The sequence below is a fragment of the Phyllostomus hastatus genome, unplaced genomic scaffold, assembly GCF_019186645.2.
Source record: "Phyllostomus hastatus isolate PE091 unplaced genomic scaffold, TTU_PhHast_1.1 phas_scaffold_200, whole genome shotgun sequence".
NCBI lineage: Eukaryota > Metazoa > Chordata > Mammalia > Chiroptera > Phyllostomidae > Phyllostomus > Phyllostomus hastatus.
The window spans coordinates 7,369,544-7,396,227 of record NW_025334016.1 but is presented as its reverse complement, the minus strand read 5'-3'; positions in this window follow the sequence as shown (position 1 = coordinate 7,396,227).

Below are 26,684 nucleotides of genomic sequence, written 5' to 3'. Positions count from 1 at the left end.
CAAGTATAGACTTATAGTTAACATAGAAATATGTTTTGGCAACCAATTTTTATAATAAAAATTCCAATTTAAACATCTTTAACTATGCCTCTTGCATATATCAGCTGGAATTTAGTTCTTCAGCATAACCAGTAAGAGCCCATGTAAGTGTACACAAACTGTGTGTGCTGGCTCTCTCCTCTGTAGATTAATGAGGTTAATTTCAGGTTAATTATATAGGGTGTGGGAGATGAGCAATCTTTCTCAGGAGCAGACTCAGCAAAATCCCAGGAATCTGAAAAAAAAGAGCAGCAAAAAGTGAAGAGGTTGCTTCCCTGATTTTCCTTCCAGTTTGTGAAAGCCCCAGCACTGAATTTCGGGGGACCCAGGCCAGCTTTAAAATGAATATGAGGGTTATTTCCCAGGCTCTAGAAATAAAATGTGGCATCTATACCTGGGTACAAAGTAATTAATCTCATTACAGAAAAATCCAAACTATTCATCCAAGGAAATTCCCAGCAACTCCCATCCCTTTATGTTCTTTGAAGCTCAAGGTAGTTGGACAGTTAAATACTCATTTGGAACAGAAAAAAAAGCTACATCTAATACCTGTTTTGGCTTTTCTTTCCCAGAGCTACAAATGTTGTGCTGCTACACACAACACTAGTCATGTTTTGGTCTCTGGAACTACGCAAGTTAGTGTAGCAGACTAGGTCAGCTGTAAGAAAGGCCAGGGGAGATAACATGGACATAAAGTCCACCATAAAATAAGCTACAATCAGACAACACTGTGCTAGAAAGCAGTGTCTTTCATCTCAAGGCTCCAAATACTTGTTTTGTGACTGAATCTGATTAAGAAGGCTGCTTATTTATGTATGCTCATTTCATTCTGAAGACAGATGCTTAAAATGAGAATATGCCAATAACATACAGGCCAACTGCCCTTGAAACCCATTAAGTAACCAAATAAGCAATTCATTAGAGTATGATGTATAAAATCATTCTTCCACAGGATCCAAAAATTAACATCCTGGGTCTGAACAACACTTGATGTTGTTTTCCTCTACCCTGCTGATATAGAGATATCTGATCAGATCAATGAGGAAAAATAGGATGAGTATGTAGGAGGAGGTTTCCTGAAGCAAGGTAAACAGTCTAGGACAGGATTGGCTGAGAAGCTGAATGCCTCTGATGCACATGGAATTATGGGCCATGAGATTTAAAATAAAAGGAGGGCAGAGATTGGCTCTCAGGCTCTCTTCTTCCTCAGGAATACCTGGATGATTGCATGCAGCTGCCTATATTTCCCAATGGACAGTATTTTGGATGGGGAGGAACTCTGGGTACAGCCTAGAATCAGGCTGGTCTGGCAGAGGGTGGAAGGGTTATTCTTTGGCTGTTCTAGAGGGGATGAGCTGAGGCAGAAGCCTGCCACTCTTTGAAAATGGTGTAGCATTTGTGTCTTATGTTGTTTTAGTTTGTGAACTAACTCTATAGAAATAAGAGAGTTAAAAACTAACAGGGGGAATAATAGGAAAACTCAGGTGTTAAAGAGTCTAGCCTTAACTGATAGGTTTAGGTGATTAAAGCTGTAATTAAAGAGTTAAGCTGTTATTCCAAAATTGTATAGCTTTTGAATAAAGACTCCTTTCCTTTATCACCAAACCTTTGCCTCTGGAATTTTGCCTAGAGGGTGGAGGTGAGGTTGGGGATCACCCTGCCTGGTCTCAGGAAGCCGTAACCCCCTGTGGCTTAGGCTGAGTGAAAGACTTCCGGACCAAGAGCCACTAAGGAGACAAAACTTATTTCCCTGGCATGATCGGCAGTCAATGACAGGTAACAATTCTCTAAGAAAGAGAATGAATCTAAGACAGACACGATCACGTGGGAATGCCCTAAGGAAGAAATTCACGGGGCTGTGGAAATGAAGGGGTGATTGACATCAACCCCCTGCCCCCTTGGCTTTGTCAAAGCCTGTCTTTGTTCTTAGATGTGAGAAATCCAAGTCTCCTGGCTGCCTCTGTCTTCTGCCTGCAGGGGCGGCCCAGACCAGAAATGGCAGACTCCTGGGGTAATCAGGCCTGGGACATAGAAAATGCAAGATCCTGTGAGATGTGTTTGCTGGAGGATGTTATTAACTTGGAATTTAAAAGCACAGGCAGGAAACTTTTGGAACCTGTAGCTCTTTCATATGTTAAAGACCACAAACCTTGCCCGGAATCTCAGCAGGAGTTCTGTCCCCATCTTTGTAAATTGCCTACATCTTTTGATCTTTTCTGCCAGACTGTGAATCCACAAACTAAGTCTGTTTTCTCAATAAAAATCTGCTTGGGTATGGACACGGGGTGCTCCCCACTAGAGGGAGTGGCCATAGCACCCTCCAGGAGAGACAGTGGCCATAGGCGCTCCCTGCGTGAGGAGTGGCCCTTCTGTCCCTATTCCCCCACAGGACCTGGTTGTCTCTGTGTATGCTTTTAGCATGTTTTCAACGAACATCCGCAGCCGGGATGGATACTGCTGGCCGGTATCCTCCACAGGTGAGCAGCAGGACTCCCACTTGCTGTTCGGTAATAGTGTAAAGCACAACTCAGAAGACAAGTTGGTCTTTATTTTTCTTTTACTTGCTGGGTATCAATTAATACTTGAAAATAATAGAGATGTGGATGTCAGTTTGATGCTAAGTAAATTAGCTTTCATGACTTTGCAATTAGGTTTTAACATATGTACAACTAAAATAGAAAAATATCCTCATTTATTACCTCTATGTGTCACAGGTGTGCACAGGTAACCAGGTTCTTAGTGATCGAGGACAAAGAATTGAACCAAACATACAGAGTTTATAGCATAAAGAAAGAGGGAAGATTTATTAAGTGATAATACATGCCACAGGACACAGGAGTGGGCCAGCTCTGAGCAGAAAAAAAGGGGCACGTGGGCTGGGGGATTCTATTCTTATAGGGGCAGAAGCCCCTTCGATAGTCTTTTGCAGGCTTTTCCTGTGCAGGTACAAGGAGTTGGATTTCAAAGCTACTGCGCATGTATGGTTTCCCATGACTTTCTTGATTGGCTACTGGAGAAGGGAGTCCAACAATGTTATTTCATTATAATGATATTATAATGAATCAGGGGTAGCGCGCAGGCGCATTCTATGATTCAGAGTTATCCCAGAAAACAGGAACAACCCATCTTAGGGGGTTTCTGTCATGTATAGATGTTTTCTACCTCAGCCCTGCGGGGCCTCTGGAGCTTCCTTCCTGACTATCTCCTGCCTCATATGCACAAAAATAAAATGAGCTCAGAAATTTTTAAAAACTTTACTCTCTCATTTTCGTGTTATTGTATTTTAGCTCCCCATTGTTTCAAACACACCAAAGCTAGTCTTGTTTTTTTTTGTATTATTATTTAGCCTAATTGCACAAAATTTTGAAATTACAGCCCTCTGGATTTCCAAGAGGAAGGTTATTCATGCCTCCATATCAAGTCTTCACTGTTACATTCGAATCATATAGTAAGTTTTACATCATAATGGATTAATATAGAATTTCCATGCAATACCTCAAATTATATGAAATGGAAGCAATTTTTAAAGCTTTGTGGAAAGTTCTCATGCTAATGCTAAAAGCCTTTTAATGGGCAACTTTGGGTTATAAGGTACTAGGTTGCTAAACTTGAAAATGTTGGTCACTGAGTATCGTGGACTTTGAACTGGCTTCCACTAAAACAAACAAACAAAAAAACACAAAGTTTTAAGAACTAACAGTCACTTAGGTGACAATCAAATATTTCCTTCACTATAAAGGCCTCAATTTTGTTTTTTATAAAATTTGTATAACCAATTACTTTCCAAGGGACATGAACTATGGTAATAGTGGGCTTGACTATTACAGAGTTATGCTATTATTTTAATTCAGAAGCACTTTACAAGAAAATATAAGTATGGCTTCCAATAGGAATGTTATACCTGAACTCAGTACCAAGCTCACAAATTTTAGTTTTTCAAGGAAAAACAGGCTTTCATGTTAAACAACAATTTGTAACCAAAACTTTAATCCCAAGGATTCTCACAAAATATATTACAAATGACAGCATGAAAAAAACATTTGCACAGTAACTCAAAGTTCAGCTCTACAATGTATCCTTAAACTGACAGGACACTGGTATCTTGAAGTCTCAAATTTCCAAATGAACAAAGTTACAAAGAGCTATGTATTCATATACAGCAATCACATAAGAATTTTCTTGCCTAAAACAAAGAAAGGTAAACTTCTTGAAACTTCTTAGGTTCTACACTAACTTAACCAACTCTGCCCAGTGTAAAGACTAGTTGAATTTTTTAAGCCTCTAATCTAAGGGTGCAGCTTTAATTTTTACCTGCTGGCTTGTGTTCACAGCAGCTTCTGAAGGCTGGTTATTCTACTACTGCTACATGTTATATCCCAGCTACAGAAAGTCTTAAGTTCAATTTTTGCCAGTTTAGTTTCCATAATACTATACGTCACACTTTAGCTGGGAGGGTTAAGAGATTTATAATCAGTCTATGCAAGACTAAATTTCAAAGCAAAACCAATTTTGCTTAAGGGAACATTGTAAAGTAACAATTCTTGGTGTTACATGCTTCATATGATCCATTTTGAACCATAGAGGATTACATCTTTATGTCACTGTTCCAAGACAAAGGTGAACAGCTGAAACATCTTAAAAATGCACCAAGCTTATGAAGTCTCAAATAAAACTTGAATTTTCTGTGGATACTGCTGTCAAATGAAGTTATTTCCTGTATACCACTCCTCTTGAAAACTGGCCTTCTATTTCCTTTCATTTGACCTAGATCAGCTACGAGACCTAGAGAAAGATTGGGATGGCCTGTGGTTTCTCTCCCAAGACAGTGATCTTTCTCTTCTCTCTCTAGAAAGGGACCTGCTCTGGCTGTGGGAGAAGCTTCTCCATCTTGGAGATCTCCGACAAGGTGGAGGACTTTTCTGATAATAATCTCAAGGGCAACGACCCCAAGAGGGAGGTAGACCATGATTTTGACTTCTCTTTTCACCATTCGACAGTTCCACTCTTACTGGGCAGCCACATAGTATTCTTCCATCTAGCTCTCAGACAGCATTGGCTGCATCTCAGGGATCTTCAAATTCAACAAAAGCAAAGCCGGGAGGGTTTCTAGCAACTCATACACTTTGTAGTAGTCCCTAATAGACAAAAGTTTGTTCCAATTCAGTCTTGTTACTGTTGTTTCCAAAATGGACAGGCATCACATTGCATTTCGAGATCTTGAATTAGGGACGTGGTGGTTTAAATCCACACATCTTCCAATGGCTCTTCTGCTCTTTGCCTGGCTCCCACAAATGCTGTCCCTTGCCCGGCATCCATGAAATGGTGGCCAAAGCTAGTTTTTTTTTTTTTTTTTTGCTCTCTTTTAACATTCTGCAATAGTTGTTTTGCAACCTTTCAAGGATGGGCAGGTTCACATGGGATTCAGCAGATGGAAGAAAATTCAGAGCCATGAGAATGACTGGCACGCTTTTATTGAAGGGTGGGATAATCCATGCACACTGAGAGATGCATGTTGTACCATGGGAAGTCCTAACTCCCTCATATACTAAATGCACACAGAGCTGGCAGGGTGCTAAGATATCATATAACAAATCATGATCCTGCACATGTGGGCCCATTCTCAAGGTTATGAGAATAGTGTTTCTCTTAGTTGCCTGGGCATCTGGGTGAGGGAGCCTGACTCAGTCCATATTCCCTACAATCCACCCCTTCAGAGTTCCTCAGCACACAATCTACATGAGGGTGTCTTGAGTCTTGCACCCAAATGCCACAACAGCAGTACAAACTGCAACAGCACACAATGAGAACACAAGTGCTACTATCCAAAACAGCAAGGACTGATCTCCATTCAGTGGTTAGGCATGCCCACCATTCCTGCAGGAGATCACCTATCAGGTGTTTGATAGAAAAGGCCTCAGAAGCTAATGTTTATAGAGCTTGACAAACATAGTGATGGGCATCTAGAATGTACACACAGCATTCAGCCCCTACCAGGGAATATACCCCACCTTGTGATGCACTGAACATGTCTAAGGCCATGCAATTTTGCAAAGCTACTTTTCTTAATTGATATACTTCCTCATTTAAGAGGCTTAAGGAATCCTATGCTGCTTTCAATGCATGAGCAGTGTGCAAAGCCAAAGCAGTTATCTCAATCTCAGTGACTACAGAAGCAGCTTAAGAAGAAAAACAGCTAATGGATAATACCACCAGGGAGTACGCTTGACCTGGTGTCATGCTTTAAATGCTTCCCAATTTGTTGTCTGGCTTACAAGTTTTCTGAACTTGAGGAGGCAAATAGGGCCATCCCCAAGTACAATGACCAGTTCAGTTCCCAGGCAGGTAAGGCCACCCATGTGAGCCACACACCCAGAGGGCTCCAGTAGGAGCTGCAGCTGATGCATCATCCCACACCTCCCAGGAATGCTCTAGAGTATGCATCTGACACAGACCAGTCAGAGTCCAACCCACCTGGGTTTGTCCTTTGGGGTTCTCAATGCAAAGGAGAGCTGGTCCAGCCAGCTCCATGGCCTCAGCTGTAAGCCACCCTGAGCCATCCCATATGGAGTAGCCAACCAACAGCCTGGGACAGTCATACAGCAGCTTCCACCTTGTTGAGATGTCAGTGCAAGTCACATTCCATAAGGGATATGCACTGTTCCACTGGTGCTATAACCAAGTCCAGTTGGAGACATAAACTGGAGAAATGCACCATGGGAGGCCTGCCGATGTGCTCAGGGGGATTTTAGTGCAGACCCAGCATGCAGATTGGTTAGCCACTGAGGCATAAGTATGTACCCAGTCCGCTACTGTGTTACTATGCATCCTAGAGGTGAAAAGACAAAGCAGTTGTTGAAACTAACAATGGCAAATCATGACCCTCAAGCATGACCCTCAAGTTTCTGGTTCATCAACAAAATGGTGACTGGCAGAAACAGCCTTCCTGAACATGAATACCATATTTTTTCTCAGCTCAACTAGGGGTTCAGCATCTACTTGCAATGACAATGGAAAACTCATAAGGAAATATAAAGGTATCACAAAGGTGCCATGGAGAAGCATTTTATGGTCTGCTGGCCCTGAGTATGTCACCTTTAAGACTGTAGGTCATGTCCCAATCACCCAGGGCACTATTTGCAAGTTTCTCTCCATCCCTTGTACCCAAGAGGGAACAAGAGCCACCCAACACATGTGAGGAGCTTTTATTTCCCAAGGCTGTGTCCAAGTGGCTGTCTGCCCTCACTCTAGGCCCTCAGGTGCTGGCAAGAAAATGTTTCCTTGTTTTCCCATGCCTGGTTTCAGCAAAGCATCCTTAGTTTGTACCAGCAGCTGAATTGCAGCAGCAGTTTGGTGGAGTAAGGCTTCCACTGGAGCTGGACCCCTCTTCTGACTCGTCTCATTTAGAGTCTGGAGGATAGTCCATAAGCATTTTGTCCAATGCCCCCCCCCCCGCCACCTCGCCACAGCATAGGGATGGCAGCTGTGGCTCACAGGATCTGCTCTGAGAGACCATAATACCATTCAATCATTCCAGCAGCTTGGGGGTGATAGACCACATGGAGCTTCTAGTTAATCTGCAGGTCTTGTGCCCATTGTTTCAACAAGTTCCCAGTAAAATGTGTCCCCCGATTGCTTTCAATAATCAGGGGTCACCCATAAGTAAAACATAAATGCCCTAATGCAGCTATTACCACTTTCTGATCTGGGTGGCATGTGGGTAAGCAGCTAAAAGTTCAGTAGCCATGTCCACAAATGTGATTGCATAGTTATACCCCTCTGAACTAAGCAGGGGTCTGATTTCATCAGTCTTCCACAGGGTCAGTGGTACTCATCCTTGAACCACCTTCCTGGTAGTCCCCACAGGCCTCCAGAGATGCACTTTCAAACAGATAACACAGGTCTTACAAACTTCTTGTACCTCTACTAAGGTGACAGGTAACTCCCAAGCTATTATAGTGGACCACATGGTCTTTTGCCCAGCATGTAAGAAGCAACGATGTAGCCACTGGGTGATGCCTCTTCCTGACAGGCCAGCAGGCAACATTTCCAGCCTCATCATTCCCAGGAGAGCAACTCCTGGAAATAAGAAGCAACTCCTTATTCATTATTGATGACTTATCATGAGATTGCAAAAATTTAGTCACATCTTCAGGCTCCACTTATAATTCTAGTTTTCTTGCTCTTTCTAACACAACTGCTGTTACCTCCTACATTGAAGTCTTAATCCCTTAACATCACTCATGAGAGCTGGAATCAACTTCTTCCAAATTCATATTAATGTTGACATTTTGACTTTTTCCCCATTAATGCTTTTAATAGCATCTAGAATGGTGGATCCATTCCAGAAGGCTTTCTATTTATTTTGCCCAGATCCATCTATGGCAGCTATACTCTTATGAAATGTATTTCTTAAATAATAAGACTTAAAAGTCAAAATTATTTCTCAACTCATGGGATGCAGAAGCATACTGTGTTAGCAGGAACAAAAACAACAGTAATCTTGTTCTACATCTCTGTCAGTGCTCTTGAGTGACCAAATACACTGTCAATGAGCATTAATATTTTGAAAGGAATCCTTTTTTTCTTAGCAGTAGGTCTCAACAGTGGGCTTAAAATATTCAGTAAACCATGTTGTAAACAGATGTGCTGTCATCCAGGCTTTGTTGCTCCATTTACAGAGAATAGGCAGAGTATATTTAACCTAATTATTAAGGGCCCTAGGATTTTCAGAATAGTAAATAAGCACTGGCTTCAACTTAAAGTCACCAGCTGCATTAGGCCCTAACAAGAGAGTCAGCCTGTCCTTTGAAGCTTTGAAATTAGACATTGACTTCTCTTCTGTAGCTATAAAAGCCTTAGATGGAATCTATGTCCAATATAAGGCTTCTTTGTCTGCACCAAAAATCTGTTGTTTAGTGTATCCATCTTCATTATCTAGATCTTCTGGATAACTTTCTATAGTTCCTATTATTATTACTTGCTGTTTCACTTTCCACATTTATGTTATGGGGACAGCTTCTTTCCTTGAAGTTCATGAACCAACCTCTGCTATCTTCCAACTTTTCTTCTGGAGCTTCCTAACCTCTATGAACCTTCATAGCATTGAAATGAGATAGGGACTTTCTCTACATTAGGCCAGGGCTTATGGGAATGTTGTGGCTGGTTTGATCTTCTATCCAGACCACTAAAACTTTCTCCATATCAACAATAAGGCTGTTTGACTTTCTTGTCATTCATGTATACACTGGAGTAGCACTTTTAATTTTCTCAAATAATTTTTTTCTTTGCATTCACAGTTTGGCAAACTGTTTGGTCCAGGAGCCATAGCTTTCAGCCTATCTTATATTTCAACATGCTTTTCGTACTAAGCTTAGTACCATAGCTAATGATTTTAAGTGAGAAGTATGTGACTCTTTCTTTCATTTAAACACATAGAGCGCATTGTAATGTTCTTAAATAATCTAATTTTAATATTGTTGTGTGTCAGAAAATAGAGATATGCAAGCAGAGAGAGAGACATGGGAAAATGGCTGGTTTGTGGAGTAGTCAGAATACACACAACTTTTATCAATTAAATTCACCATCTTATATTAATTCAGTTTATGGTGCCCCAAAACAATTATAATAGCAACATTAAAAATCACTGGTTACAGATCATAACAAATATAATAATAGTGAATAAAGTAAGTGCTATTGAAAAAAATGGCACCAATAGGATTGCTTCACACAGGGTTTCCATAAACTTTCCATATGCCTGTATATATTTACTATTAATTTTTATTTTTAACTTTTTAGGATGACTAATTTTTATGCATACAAATATATTATATGAACCAACCTAGATCTCCTTTAATTAAGGAATTTTGTCCATTTACATTTATTAATATGAAAAATGTATATATTTTTGTCATAATACTAAATTTTGTTTATGTATTTATAACTTTTCAAGCCTTTCACTATGTGAATTCTTCATATTTTCAGGAAGATTTCTATTTTTATATCAGTAATAACTTTATAATTGTAATCTTTTATTTTTACACAATTTTATATATATTACAAGGCAATAACCATAGGAAAAATGAAATTCTGTATTGTTCTTTCATTTAATATGTCAGAATACCAGTAAAGTGCTCTACATCATGTTTTAACATAGTCTTAATAATTGCATAACGAATGTTTGCATACTATTCCACTGAATTGATGTGACATAATAATTAACTTACTGGAATTTGGGGATTAGCCTATTTTGTATTAAAAATAAAGCCTTTCCCTCTGTTTAATTAATATCTGAAACAAATCTCTTCAGTTCATTTCACTAATAGAAAAAATGAGTTCCGGAGAAGTCAACAGTCCCTGCCTCATGGGAGTATCATGGGTCAAAGAACCGATTCATGAAAAGGCTCCAGCCTGAGACTGATAATTTGCAGTGACCTACCTATCTCTTATTTTAACATTCACCACAAGAGAAAGAATATGTTCATGTTTGTCCTTTTCTCTGGTATAAAATATACAAAGGGGTAGAGATTGCTGGTCTCATCAACATGGGACTCAGCATATGGAAAGTCTTCCATAAAAGTATATAGACAGCATTGTGATGGTAAGAAAAGTTGGATAGTTGAATACTTATTGGCCGTCTGTATTTCTTCATGTGGAGTCAAGTTACTGTCGATTATCTTTTCATTTGAGCCTAAAAGACTGCCTTTAGTATTTCTTTTTGTTTTTTAACAGCTTTAATGAGATATGAGTTAAATACCATATAATTTATCCAAAGTGTATGAGCCAGTGTTTTAAACTGTCTGGCTAAGTTTTGAGAGTATACCTTGAAACATACACAGAGCTCCTCAGCAAAGACTGGGAGAGATTTACTGATCATGAGGATTTAAGAGAATCTCTGTGTAATCACTAGCTGACTATTCAGGTAATCAAGTAGAGACTTCAATGACTACACATGACAAAGACAGAGATTTTTGCAGAATTAGTTCAGAAAACTCATTAAAAAAACCCTAAAAGCAAACCACAAACACTAGAGAAAGAAAATATTCTGATTTTCAGAGTTTCCTTATTATATTACTTAAAATGTCCCGTTTTCAACAAAATAAATTATAAGACATGCAAAGAAACAAAAAAAATATGACCAAAAACACTATACAGGGAAAAATCAATCCATAAAAAATGTTTTTGAGGAAATTCGTGTATTAAACTTATTGAAGACTCAAACTTAGCTATTTTAAGTATGTTCAAAGAGCTAAGGGAAACCATACCTTAAAGAACTAAAATAAAATTATGGAAGTGATGTCTCATTATATAGAGAATACCAATAAAAATATAGAAATTATAAGAAAGAACCAAGTAGAAATTCTGGAGTCAAAGTGCATAATTACTAAAATATAAAGAAAGATATTCTCTAAAGTGTCTAAACATTAGATCTGATCAGGCAAGAGAAAGAATCAGCAAACTTGAAAATAGGTCAGTTGGTATTATGCTGTCTGAGGTATGTCAAGAAAAAATAATAAAGAAAAATAAAAAATAAAGAGAGTCTCAGAGACCTGGGATACCATCAATCATACCCATATACACATAATAGCAGTTCCGGAAAGAAAGAATATAAAAAATATTGGAGTAAGTAATAGTCAAAAAGTTTACAAATTTGATGAAAAAACATCAGTCTACATATCAAAAAGCTCAACAAATTCCAACTAAGAAAACTCAAGGATGTTCACACTGAGATGCATCATGATCAAACTGACAAAAGCCAATGACAGAGAATCTAGAATGTAGCAAGAAAGAAATGATGCATCACATACAAGGGATCCACAATAAGAATAACAGCTGATTTCTCATCAGAAACCAGAAAGCTCAAAAGGCATTAGGATAACATATTCAATGTGGAGGGGGAAGACCTATCAACCAAGAATTTTATACATGGCAAAACTATTCTTCAAAAAATAAGAGAAATTAAGTCTTTTCCAGAGAAGCAAAACCTAAGAGAATTCATCTATAAAAGATCTGTCTTACAAGAAATAATAAAGGGTCCAAGAAAGACAAATAAATGGGCAACAAGCCCATGAGAAGATATACAACAGAATTAGCCATCAGGTAAATTCAAATAAAAAATGACTTCACACATACTTGTATGACTAAGATTAAAAAGGTAGATAATAACAAGTATTATCCAGGATTGGGAGCAATCAGAACCTGACACAGATACCAGCCCACAGTACCCTCAGTGCTGCGGATGGTCAAGATATGAGAGAAATACACATGAACTACCGAGTCCTGTGGAGGAGTAGGGACAGCACAGCTACCCTCTCAAGGGTGGAGGGTGCCTCATAGTGGCCTGGCCACTCTCTCAAAGGAGAGCACCCCATGCTGCTGCCTGAACAATCTTTTATTATGTAGTTTTGGGTAGGAATACAGATACAGCTTATTAACCATTTCTAGCAGTGAGGATCAAATAAATAGATAACGTTCAAAGAGCTAAAAAGGGCTCACACTGAGTTGGGGTCTTATCACCTAAAAAACTACAGAACTTAAGGGGCTAAATTCATTTCCTGCCTGGTCCTTCATAATCTAATTAAGAGCATCCTCAGCAAAGCAGGTTTCATAGGATTTTATATATCCTTTTTTCAGGCCTCATTACCCTGGGAAGTCCGCTGTCCCCAGCATAGGGCTGCACCACCCCTTATCATTGTTACTGGTTTGAGACAGGGAGACAAGGCAGCTGAGAGGTTTGAGACTTCTCAAAGGCAGAATGAGGACTCAGGATTTGTCAAAGCCAAGGGGTGGGGGTCAATCATCCCCGTTTTCCACAGCTCCTCAAATCTTTCCCTGAGGGCCTTCCCACGTGATCGTGCCTGTCTTAGGCATCTTCCTCTGAGGAATCTTACCCACCATTGGCTAACTGACCAAGCAATGAGGGCCAGGCAAGAGGCAGGCAGCACTCCTCCCTGGCAGGGAGATAAGCTTGTCTTCTTAGTTTCTCCTGGTCTGGAGGTCTCTCACTCAGCCTTAGCCATGGGTGGTTACAGCTTCCTGAAACCATGCAGGGCAGTTCCCAACAAGAACCCTCTTACACTACTAGTGGGAATGTAAAATGATACAGTCACTTTTAAAAACACTCTGGTAATTTCTCAAGTGATTAAATATAAAAGTATCAAATGATCCAGCGATTCTACTCCTAGGAATACATCCAAGAGAAATGAAAACGTGTTCACATGAATACTGGCAAATGAATGTTTATAGCAACATTGTTTATAATATACAAGAGTCTAAAACAACCTAACTATTCATTAACTAACAAATGGATTAACAAAAAGTGGCATATCACACAATGGAATATTATTCAGCCATAAAAAGGAATGAATTATTTATACATGCTACAACATGGATGAACCCTGAAGACATGTTAAGTAAATGAAGCTAGTAAAAAATGACCACATATTTAATGATTACATTGATTTGTAGGTCCAGAATAAGGAAATCTAGAGACAAAAAGTAGCCTTGGCCTCCACTTTCCATGTGCACAGCACCTCAAAGTCAGCAAGAGGTAATAGCTTTGACCCTTCTCAGATCCTTTCTGCCCATTGCACAACACTGCATATGTAAACAATCTTAGGCATATGTCTGAACTTATACATTTCCTGGCATGTATCAGAGCTTTTGAAAGCCCCTACAGAATTTCTTTCTCCAATTTTTACTTTTAAGTTTTTTGGTTAGTTTATTGTTTGCCTCAACTGTTATCCATTCCTTCAGGTAGCCATGAAGTTCAGCAATAGGTTGTAATGCTTTTTGATAAATGTCATTAAGGGATTAGGCTTTTCACAGTGGGCAAGCTTAAAGTCACATAAGATGCAAACAGCCAATATGGTTTTCTAAGGAACCACCAGTCACGTCAAAAATTGACAATTTTGGTTAATTATGCTTTGAAAGAGTTTCAGCCCTATTCTGTTCTCTCATGTAGCTACCAATGCGAGTTGTTATATTTAAAGGCCACCATGCTTCTAGAAAGCAAAGAAGGGCACCAGGACAAGTTAAAAATGCCCCAAAGCTTGCTGTTCTTACCAAGATTTGCCAGCTGTTTTTTTTTTTAATAAACATTCCCAGGATGTTGCAAGCTTTTAGTTAATTTCCAGTTTTGAAAAGCTGATTCTGATAATTTTCAAGTTTTCTCATTGCTTTTATGGAGGATAAATTTTGGGAGGCTTTACTTTGCCACTTTTATTTTAAAACTGTAAATTTACATAATATCCTGAATCTTCCATTCCTTAACCAGTATCTGTTATCTGAACAATGATAAACTTAGAAAATTCTTTCTTCCTTTTAGTTTCTTTGCTTCACTTTTACCACTCAATTTTATTTGGTTATATTATATATTTCATTTACCAATTTTGTTTAATCATGCTTGTTTATTTGTAACTTTAAATTATCTCCTTGGATTCCCATCAATTACAGATGAAACAATTAGATATGTTCAATATTTTATTTTTTCTTCCCTCAGTCAATTTGACTACATATATTGTCTTCATTTGGTTTCCCTCAGAGGCAAACCATAAAATAATGATTGAAGCATAACTTCTTTATTTATGAAGGGCAAGAAATACTGTTAAAAAGTGTAAGGAAGTACAAAGAAAAGACAAAGCAACTAATAAAGGGAGTATTATGACAACTATTTTTGTGGGTGACTAGACCTTAATATTGTGAAGAATTTCTCTAAAGGATTTTAATACACATACCTCAGAGCTGTCTCTCCAAGGATAGAGGCATCTGAAGTATTTATTCACCAACTACCAACAATATTTTATTGAGGGCATTTCCTGGGGAGATTTTAACTCCTTTGTACTTCTTTTCCGCTGCACTCAAAAAAAGACACATATATTGGTATATGGATTCAGATATAACAAAATGAAGTGATAAAGCTGCAGTGATAGAAATGTGGCACTGCTAGACTTCCATACATATTATATTATAGCTTCATTATTATTATAGGCATTTTTTACATTCTATTTTGTGCTTTCTTCCCTATATGTGTTAGGCATGTTTCTACTATTAAATATATTAAAAATTCATTAAAACTTTTTTTCTATAATTTCCCTGCTGTTTTTATTCTTTTATATTTTAAGTATAATTTGATTGGATAGACTATTTTTGGCTCACATTTTTGCCAAGGTGTTACAGAAAGTTGTGATACACATTAACCTACTTTGTAATACTCTGTTATGGCAGCTCTGAAATGCAACAGCAGCCTTTCCTCATTGGTTCCAAATGAGGTTTTCAAGTTAATTTCCTTACTTACAGTTAAGCTTTCTTTTGTGTAGACTATGCATACCACATTTACACTATGTATTACATAAGCCTGAGATTCTCGTTTCTCTTGGGTAACTGTTTTACATGCAGACCCAGATAGATGAGCAGATTCCTTGCAACTTTTTAAGGCTTCAGGGGTAGAAAGCATAAATGCAGAAACATGCACACACATACACAAATCCAGTACAATATCCTCTTTTAACTGTGGAATTGGCTTTCACTAATGTTACCACCTCTGTAGCTACAATTTAACAAACTCTTAAGAACACAATTAGTAAAGTTAATAAATAAAGAAAAGGAGAGAAAATTAAAAACTAAATGCAAGTAAAAATTTAGGGAAATATAGCTAATGTTGAAAATATAAGAACAAGGAGAGAAAATAAAAGTAATTAAAATAGATTAAAAAATTTAGAGATGATTCTAATAAAGATTAATGTTAAGACTATTTAAAAATAAAAACAATACAGATCTTAAAACAAAAGCCTAAAACTTCTTTGATAAACTCTAATTCAAAAGAATATATACAACCTTATGTTCATTGCAGAATTATTTACAATATGGAAGCAACCCAAGTGTCGTCCGTCAATAGCTGAATGGATAAAACAACTATGGGACATTTACACAATGGAATACTACTTGGCCATAGAAGGAAATCTTATCCTTTATGACAACATGGATAGACCTGGAGAGCATTATGCTAAGTGAAATAAGCCAGCTAGAGAAAGGTAAGTACCATATGATTTCATGTATATGTGGAAACTAATGAACAAAATACACTAACAAACACAAGAGAAATACACTCATAGATACAGAGCACAGACTGACAGCTGTCAGAATGGAGGAGATTTGGTGAGCTGGGTGAAAAAGATGAGGGGATTAAGAAAATAAAAAGAACTAGTAGACACACGACAGTATGGGGATTACCAGAGGGAAAGGGGGAAAGGGGGAGGTAGAAGATGGTATTAAGTGGGATAAATGGTGATGGAAGGAGACTTGACTTGGGGTGGTGAACACACAGTACAACATAAAGATGATGTATTATAGAATTGTACATCTGACATCTACTATTAACTAATGGGTAATTCTATTAACCACTGTCACCCTAATAAATTCAACATTTTAAAAAATTTAAAACCCCAGAAGAGGAGCATTTGTCCTAGTAGATCTGTTGTCATCTGTACCCCAATACACACACACACCACAACACCACACTCCTCCTCCCTTCCCCTTCCCTCCCTTCCCCTCCACTCTCCTTTTCTCTCCTCTCTTCTCCTCTCCTCTTCCCCTTTCTTTATCATGCTGCCTCCTCTTCAGCATATCTTAGTAAAGAACTTGGGAAGCACCAATCTTTAATCACTGGAATTTTTGCTAACTTTGCTTCTGAACAAAGATTTAATTAATATTTTTGTAGAAATTCCCTCCTACCTTTCTACATGGGTATTTATTTTGTTAACCCAGATTTTAGGATATGACAGCTCTTTGGCAACCATACATTCTTCACAACTTCCTTACCTCCTCTCAGCCCTAAACAAATTTAAGCCAGAAATACTCCAGTGAATCTTGGGGTAACATCTGCACTGACTCACTCTCTTATGGTTGTGACTATCTTAGAGTCACTTAGATGCATTGAGAATCATTTATAATAAAGGACAACAATAAATAATTATATTTATTATATTTCCTTTGGTATGATGACTATTTCTGGAAGGGGACCTCAGCAATAAATGCTAATTTCTCCTCTGACTTAACCTGCTGCTACCCCAGTCAATCATAGAAGAGAAAGGCTGGTCTGGCTTTAAAAAATCCTGAGTGTTAGATTGTTATAAAATAACCTCCAATTAATCATAGACATCATGAATTCATGGACTTCTGCAGTCTCCTCTAACATTGAACGAAGTTTGGCTTTTTAACTTTCTTGGGCCAATATAACAAGACAGAAGTGATGCTTCCCAAGTTCTGGACTAAGGCCCTATGAGTTCTTACAGCTTTCTCTCTCTCAATCTCTCTCTCTCTCTCCTCTCTCTCCTCTCCCTCCCTCCCTCTCTCTCCTTTCTCTCTCTGAAACCTGAGATAATCATGTTGCAAAAAGTCTGAAGTCTGAGATGAGAAACCATTTGGAGAGAGAAGCCCAGTTCTCCCAGCTTTTTTAACAAAGCTCAGTTCTCACCAGTCTATCATACAGTTGCATAAATGATTCCAGGCAAAACTAACATAATAGCCACCCAACAAAACAATGGAATCATTAAAAGTAATAAAATTTGTTGTTTAAAATCATCACATATTGGAGTAGTTTTGTTATGCAGCAGTAAATGACTGATAGTTATTTTTTTGCAAAGGTTTCAGGTGCTGGGAACTGGCTTCCCTTACAAGGATGAACTAAACGGGTTCCTAGTCACAGGTTTCTGTATGGATCTATAGTTACAATGAAAATTGGAGCCAAGTTTTTCATTGGAGCCTACAAGGCAAAGGTTTACATTGATTAATGTTTCTCAGTTCCAGTTTATATTAGTATGTACAGAGTCTGAAAGTTCAGCAGAAGATATGACCTGCTCTCCTTAGGAGCAAACTGTCAAAATGCCTAGTGAGAAAAGAATACAAAAGTTTCTGCAACTCTAGTGAAATCTGTCCATGTTTGATTATTTCATTTTCTAATGGCAATATCCAGCTGTGTTCCAGTGTCTTTGCAGCTTATTTATGAGTTCAAATGGAAAGTATTCCTTATTTCTCTCCTTTATCATTTTCTTATCTAAGTTGTTTGGTTTCCTTGCCCAATTTATCATTGAAAAAGCCTCAGGTGAAGTACTTCTTGCTTAGAGTGTTATTTATACTATTTATCACACTGTAAGTTTGTGGGAAAAACCTCATTTTAGAAACACAGTCACTGAAATGAGATCCTCGCCATGTAATAAAGCAGAATAGTGTAATGGAAAAGCACACAGATTCTAGAGTCAGATTGTCTGATTTTGAATCCTAGGTCTTTGAATCTTTCCTGACCTTAGATGGATTGTTTAACAATTCTTTAATTCATCTTTCTTATCTGTTAAATGGGAATGACAACAGTCCTACTTATCTTAGAGATATTAAAAGGATACATGTAAAGTTGTCAGTAGCTATAGAAGTTTGGCTGTTAGTATTATTTTGAGTATTATGGAAGAAGAAGTGAATAGTCAGAAGACAAGGGATTTAGACCTAGATGTTTGACAAACTAAATATTCAGCCTTGAGTTAAGTACTGTGTCTTTGGGGCTTTAAGTTTTTCTTCTGTGAAATGAGTACCTTTAAAGACCTTTTCAACTCTAAAATTCAAGAAATTTATACAACATAAAAAGAAAGATTAACTTTGGTTACTCAGATCATGACTACTGAGGGTAAGACATTTATTCTCCTTGCCCACAAGTGACCAGAGAAGTCTGGAAGCATAGTATTGTTTCACACATAAATCAAGGACTCATTTTATTTGGAAATATGGTTTCAATTGTAAACAAGGCTATTTCTTGCCTGGGATCTGATGAATATGAAAAGATAGAAATTGAGAGTTAAGTAACCATTCAAACAGGGAAGAGCCACATACTCACATACTTTTTAGTGGTTTTAGGAGAATTTTCAGAAGGACATTCTAAAATCAAGGAGGCCAGTACATGCAAGTAGCAAGAAAGACCAGAAAATCATGTTTGTTACTAGCCAACAGGAAAGATGGAGCAAAAGGGGTATTGATGACAGTTGAATTTGCCAAGGAGAGATGTTTGATCATAGGGTCAAAAAAATCTTTTCTTCCTATAAGTTTCCTCCCATCTTTTTATGCCTCATAAATAACAATGTGAACCACACATCTATATTTAGCCCTTTCTCATCATGTTATACTTGTAACCCAAGGTTAGGATAATATTGTTGCTATATAACCAAGACCACTATTTTCCTTTCATTCTTTAAACTAACCTCCTCTGCCATCTTACCCTCAGCTCAGAGGTCATATTCATCTCAAGTTTTACATATCTATTTTTATATAGTTAAAGCTTTTGTTACAAATGAATCCTCCATTTGTAGGAGTTATAGTTCTTGATGAACCTCCAATACTGTAGAAACTATCACACATTTATAGGCACACTCCCCATTATGAATGGTCTTAAAAAGCCTTGTTTTACCTTACTATAGGACTATTTAAAGTCATAAAAGATGCACACTAGCTTTTTCCAAAAAAAAAGGCATTACTACAGAACAGAAATAATGAAAGTAATTCTCTTCTTTCGGCATTCTTCTTTTTCTATAACCCCCAACATCCCCAAACCATTACTTTCTTATAGATGGAAAATGACCACTAAGTTTTTATCTTCTTCTTCAAGAAATTCTGTTAAAATAATAGAAAAACTATTGAAAAAGGGATGAACTCTTAACAGTAAAATACTAGAATTTAGGCCATTATTGGATACAGGTTATCAATGAATTTCTAAAATATAGAAAGAAAACAGAAAAATGACACGTGAAACAAAGAAAAGAAAACTGAGCCTGAGACTGTATACACAGGGATGTGTTGCACAGTAAGGAAGGAGGAATAACTGACTTGGAAGAGCCCTAGAAAGAACTTGAGCATGAAAGCTTCAGGCATGACAGATGCAGGAGTAAGAAGCGATAATAAAAGCAAGATCTATTGTTGTAATTGATGGCTTCCTCAGTCTCTCTCCAATAAGTGCATGGAAAACACCAAACAACATGCTATTATACATTTCTAATTTCTCAGAGTATAAAGAAGGCCTATCCAAACAAAAGAAATAAAGATATCTGGGATACATTATGGTATCTATGATGGATTCAGGTGCCCCAGAAGACAATCCTTCTATTTTGAAATTTGAGGAATCCCAGCATGATAGTTACCTCTCTGACAGTACCCCATCTGATTCTTTTAATGTAAAAGCCACAACTGACAGAACCCAACCATTTCCAAAAAGTTCTTGGCCAGTGTTTTCATAAGGGTTGTCCAGAAAAGCAGACATATATATATAATTGGTGATTAGGATACACACACAGAGAAATATATATATATAAATTGGTGATTAGGATATATATACACTCTGTTTCTCCAGAGAACCTTGACTAATATAATAATGAAGAACTTTTTACAAATATATAAAGCAGGGGTCCTCAACCTCTGGGCTACAGACTTGTTAGGAAGTGGGCCACTCAACAGGATGTAAGCAGCAGGCCAGCAAGCAAAGCTTCACTAGCTTTACAGCATTACTGCCTAAAGTCTGCCTCCTGAGCTTCCTGTTACCCCTGCCCCACCTCAATGCCCCCTTCCTTTGCCCATCCATGGAAAAATTGTCTTCCATGAAAATGGTCCCTGATGCCAAAAATGTTGGGGACCACTGATATAAATGCTACATAGATATGTGGAGAGAGAGAGACATTTATTATAAGGAACTGGCTCTCATGATTATGGAAGCTGAGAAGTCCCACAATCTGCCAACAGCAAGCTGGAGACCCAGGAGAGCTCATGTGTACTTCCAGTCTGAGTCTCAATGCCTAAGAATCAAGAGAGCCAATACTGTAAGATACAGTCTAAAAGTAGGCAGGCTTAAGGCCCAAGAAAAGTCAATGTTTCAGTTCAAGTTCAAAGGTTGGAGAAAACACCGTCCCAATTGAGCCAGCAAGAGTTCCCTTCTAATTAGGAAAGATACTCTGCTTTATTCAGTCTAGGGTTTCAAATGTTCATCTCATTGAGAAGCATCCTCACAGACACACCCAGAATGTTTGACCAAATATCTGGGCATCTTGTGACCCAGACAAGTAGACATATAAAATTAACCATTACAGTTATCCCTTCTATAAATGCCCATTCTTATCTTCACTAAAAGCTAAGAATCTTTAGATATTTGGGGGGAAAACTTACACATAAGTGAAAAAGAGATAAACAGAAAATTAGCTTTCTAGAGAAAGTGATAATTTTAGAAAACTTTAAAAAAATCAGTGTGCAGAAAGAAATTTGTGGCATTATTGCATGCACAAAACAAGAAGAGGATGCAATAGTAAAACAAATAATTCAAGATCAATAAAAAGCTCTTTGAAATTAAAAATATGGTTACTGGAATATCAAGTTCAATAAAAGATTTTTGAAGTTCAGATAACTTCCCAGAATATTAACCCCCAAAATGCAAAGTGCATAAAATTATGAAAAAGAATATTACAGATATAGAAAAATAATCTATATGTTTTAGAACTATATGCCAAGGAAAGTACAAAGCAAAAAATAATAGTAAATAAATAGGAAACTTTCCAAAACCTGAAGAGAGAAGTGATGTTTCAATTAGAAGGTCTAACTTAAAGGTCCACCATGTGAGATTTAAAAACGCTTTAAGTTTGAAAACAGTGAGATTAAAGAAGAGAGCTCTAAAACCTTTCAGAGAGATAAAAATAGGTAATTTCTATCAGAATGAGAATTACTTTAACTCTAACATAATCATCCACGTTGGATATCAGAAGAGAATGGAGCAATGTTTTATTTTATTTTATTTTAAATATTTTATTTATTTATTTTTAGAAAGAGAGGAATGGAGGAAGAAAGGGAGAGAAACATCAATGTGATTGCCTCTTGTGCACCCCCCACCAGGGATCTGGACTGCAACCCAGGCATGCTCCCTGACTAGGAATTGAACCAGCGACACCCTGGTTCACAGGCAGGCACTCAATCCACTAAGCTACACCAGCCAGGGCAGAATGGAACAATGTTTTAAAAGTACCATTATGTAATGATTTCTAAGTAGAATTCTATTTCAAATTATCATAGCATAATAATTAATCATTAGCATGGCATAAACATGTTTTATAGATATTTATAAAGCACATGACATAGATAAAGCTAAAAGCCTTCTTGTTCACTAATCCCATTACAGAATTACCTCTCTCTAAAGCTAAAAACAGGTTATCGATCACTTCTGTCATTATAGTACATATGGTTTTAGGTGTTTTTCTGTATAAACAAAGCAGAATAAATAATTTCTTTTTTGTCTTGTTTTTAACATAAATAACAGTTTGCACTTTCAACTTAAGAATATTCATTTTCTATGTATGTATGCAGATAGAGACCTCCATTATTGTATTTTTAACTGCTGTGTCATATTAAAGAGTATAAACGCATAATGACTTATTTAATCACTCATCTATTAGTGGACAGTTAAACTCTGCCCAGTTGTTTTTCCCTTTATAAACAATGCAACAGTGAACACCCTTGTCCAAAACTTCTAGTGCTGGAGCTTCTAATTTTCTGCAAAAAATACTCATTTATTTATTTATGCTTATGATGAATATTCCCAAGGCTTCATTTCCATTTTAGTTTTTTATGAGTATAACAAGTTTTGTTATGTTACTCAGGGTTCAAGGTCTTTTTTTACCTTCTGTGTTGTGATGAGTAAGAGTAAGGGACCTTAAACAGAAATCTCTAAATTATTATTTTTATAATTGATTTATAACTAAGACATTTATTCAGTATCATAGAATTATGATTCGTTATCTTGAGGGACAAAGGTAGGAATAAATTTCTTAAAATGCTTTTCTTGAAAAATACTTAGAGGTAAAATCAAGTTGTTAAATCTTTACCTTTTATGTTATCTTTGAGTTATTGAGCAACTTGGACTTTAATAGTAAATTACCTGTTTTAGTCATTACAACTAAAATCAGTCAGCATTTAAATACTAATAATCTATTCTTGAGAATTTTTTAAAAATCTATAATTCTCTTTGCATTATATCTTTTTTGGGAAGTCTCTTTTTATAGTATTTCCTTTCTGTGTTTAGTGATTATTTTAGAAAGAAAGTCACAGATAAGAAATGTGTTCAGATACTAAATATTCCATCAATGATTTCAGGGAAGAAAAAAGTCAGTAAAATTTTTTGGGAGGTGTCTTAGATGTACTTACATGTATGGTGTAACTTAATCTTTATTATAAATATTAAAGTTAAATATTGCTTTTGCTCTATAAAATGTATAACTAAAGAATGGAGAAAACTAACTTTCTCCTAGTCTTACAACTTGTATGGAAGGCATGGAAAGAAAAACTAAGTTTCTCCTAGTTTTACAACTTGTAGCTGATATGAAGAGCCTCAATGTATCACATGATCTCAGTTGGTTCAATAAACATGATCTCAATTCAAATCCTAACTAGACCTCGCTCACAGTCTACTCTGAAATAAATCATTTTCTGTTTCTTAGATCTTCATTTCATTTTCTATGAAATAAGTATTAGAATAAATTATTTTACAGCCCTAAATTTATATAAATCATTTATTGAATACCTGTTAAATAGTAATACTAATATTAATTAATCTTAGTGCCAAGTGTGCATTTATTCTCTAAAGGATTAGTACATGAAAGTTTAAAGTGCTCTACTCTAATTCCAACAAAAAATATAAAACAAATTTTTCAAAATTTGGCTAAATATGGTTAATAATCCTTCAGAAAGATGCTGAATAGTTATTCACACAGTAGAAGATATTTTGCTAAGTTTCTAGTACATGTCAAAGAATCTGCTAAACACAATAATAAATAAAAATAAATGTAGGCCTTGCCCTTTCAAAACTGAAAATCTAATACAAGAGAGGGACTATAGTAGGTCGAGTAATGGCCCTCAAGAAATCCATTTCCTAATTCCTAAAATCTATTTATGTGTGATTTTAAATGACAAAAGAAACTTTGCAGTTGTGATTAAGGATTTTGATATGGAGAGATTATCCTGGATTATTTGGGTGAGCCCAATATAATCACATGTCCTATAAAAAGAAGGTACTACTACAAGAAAAGACAACAAATTTAAGAACTGTAGAAAAATTCTACAGTGCTGATTTTGAAGATGGAGGAATAGGCCTTGGAGCAAAGTATGTGGCTCTAGAAGAAAATGCAAGGAAACTGATATTCCCCTAGAGATTATAGAGAGAGTGAAGTCCTGTAGCCACCTTAATTTCAGCTCACTGGTATTGATTTCAGACTTCTAGCCCCCAGAACTGGGAGAAAAATAAATGTATGTTGGTTTAAGGCCACCAAGTTGACAGGCATTTGTTGCAGCAGCAATAGGACATTAATACAGAGACCTTATTCAAATAAATCCACAAACAGTAGACATCTGGTGGGACTCTCCATTTCCACTGTGCAACTGGCTAACAGGTGCCCATGGAACACTGCATGTTAGAGACCTATAGCCCCTTTCTTGTTTTCCTGTGATCTTTCTCTCCCCATCACTTGTGTTTTATGCTTACCAAGAAACAACTGAGTTTTTTCTCAAAATATGTTGATGCCATAGTATCTATAATAGGGAATTTTCTTAATTAAGAAATTAGGTTAGTGGCAGGACAAATGAAACAGAAAGGACAAATGTCTCCCCAGTTTTGAAAGAAAGTCATTGGCATTATGACACACATACCATGGGGACCTGAGGTTGTCTGGGGATTTGGAGAGAGTATCCCTGAAGAAGTGATACTTGAGCTGAGATCTGCATGAGAAGTAGGACTTATTTAACCTGACAGTGAGACTGGAATCTGGGAAGGATTGTCAAGGTCTCAAGATAGGAGAAAATATGGCTAGTGGGTGAGCCCAAAAGAAAGCCACTGTGATTAGAGAATCATTGCACAAAATGGGACAGATAAGTCAGTCTCCAGGCCACACAAATCTGGGTAGACCCTGTGAAGTTTGTCATCTTCTTAAGAATTACAAAAAGTCTTTCTACTGTTTGAGGTAATTGAAGAAGAGGAGACATAGTTAACATGATCAGACTTTCATTTTGAGAAGGTTACTCAGTTTGGTGGAGAATTAATTAAAGGGAAAGTAATGGATGTAAGGAGGTCACTTAGGAGGCTGTTCAAGTAAGAGGTGATAATAGCTTGAACTGGAGAGGCCACAGTACAAATGGGGAAGAGTGAACATTATGAGTTACCTCCATTATGTTTTGGAGGTAACAGTATAAAGGAATTTAGTCCTGGCTGGTGTGCCTCACTGGATTGAGTGCCAGCCTATGAACCAGAGGTTAGCAGGTTCGATTCCTAGTCAGGATACATGCCTGGGTTGCAGGCCAGGTTCCCAGTGGGTGGCGTGTAAGAGGTAACCACACATTGATATTCCTCTCCTTATCTTTCTCCCTCCCTTTGCCTCTAAAAATAAATAAATAAAATCTTTAAAAAATAAAGGAATTTGTAACAGGGTTGATAAATGCAGGGGCTGAAAAAGAGAGATGTCAAGGGTGACTTTACTCCTTCTTTGTTCATTTGTTTTCTTTTGCTTGATTTTGTACTACCAGGACTATGGTACCATTCACTGAAATAGGGTAGAATTAAAGAAAAAGACCAGGGAAAAATGATCATGCATTTATTTGGTTTTGAAATTGTTAAGCTTGAAAATATTTGAGACATAGAAGTAGAGATGTTAAAGAAGAGGCTGAAAATCAAAGATCTGGGTCAGAGATATAAATTTGAGAATCAGTGCATATAGATAGGGATTAGAGCCTTGAGCATGGATGAGATGGCCTGTAGCCACAGCAAAGAGGGAAAGAGAAGAGAGCCTAGTGTTGATCTCCAAAAAAGGCTCCAATAATTTCCAAGACAATGGTCAAAGACAATACACAAGTAAAAACTCAATATTTTTGATATTTATAAAGGGTTTGTTTGTTTATGTTACAGCATGCTTTATGGGTCAAAAATGTGTACCCTAATTAAAAGTTTTTAAATTTAATTTCTTTACAAAAAACTACCCTGACAATGAAAGTTAATCTATGGTCAAATATGGCCTCTTGGCCACAATATTGTGACTTCTGTTTTAGGGGAATTAAAACAGATCTGGAGCATAGACAATGTTTGGAAGAACATGTGAGTGGTAGAACACTCCTACTTATATTGGGAAAAATATTATCTGGATTGGGGGGAAATAGGAGAGACAAAGGAGAAGCAAAGCACCCAGATGATTGTGACTGCAAGAGAGAGAAATAATTTTCGGTTTGTGTCTTGGGAGTTGGAAGAACCCTATGGGAAACTAGAGGACCAAAGGGCAAAAAAGATTTATACCATAAATGTTTGTTTGGACTCCTAGAGTTACAACAAAGTCTAGTAGAGCAAATCATTGTGGAGAGACCATGCAGAGAAGAGGTATCTCAGTATTTCCTTGAACAGATGAATGGCCAAAAATGCACCAAAGCTTTGGCACTTGGCAATGATGCTAGGGAGAGAGAATATTCTCAAATTTTTTGTTGGTCACATAACTTGTTGGTTTAAATTTTATATTAGCTATCAACATAAATAATGTATATGTTTTTATTTTTATTTTTTGAAATATTTTAAGTATATTTTTATTGATTAGGCTATTACAGTTTTCCCA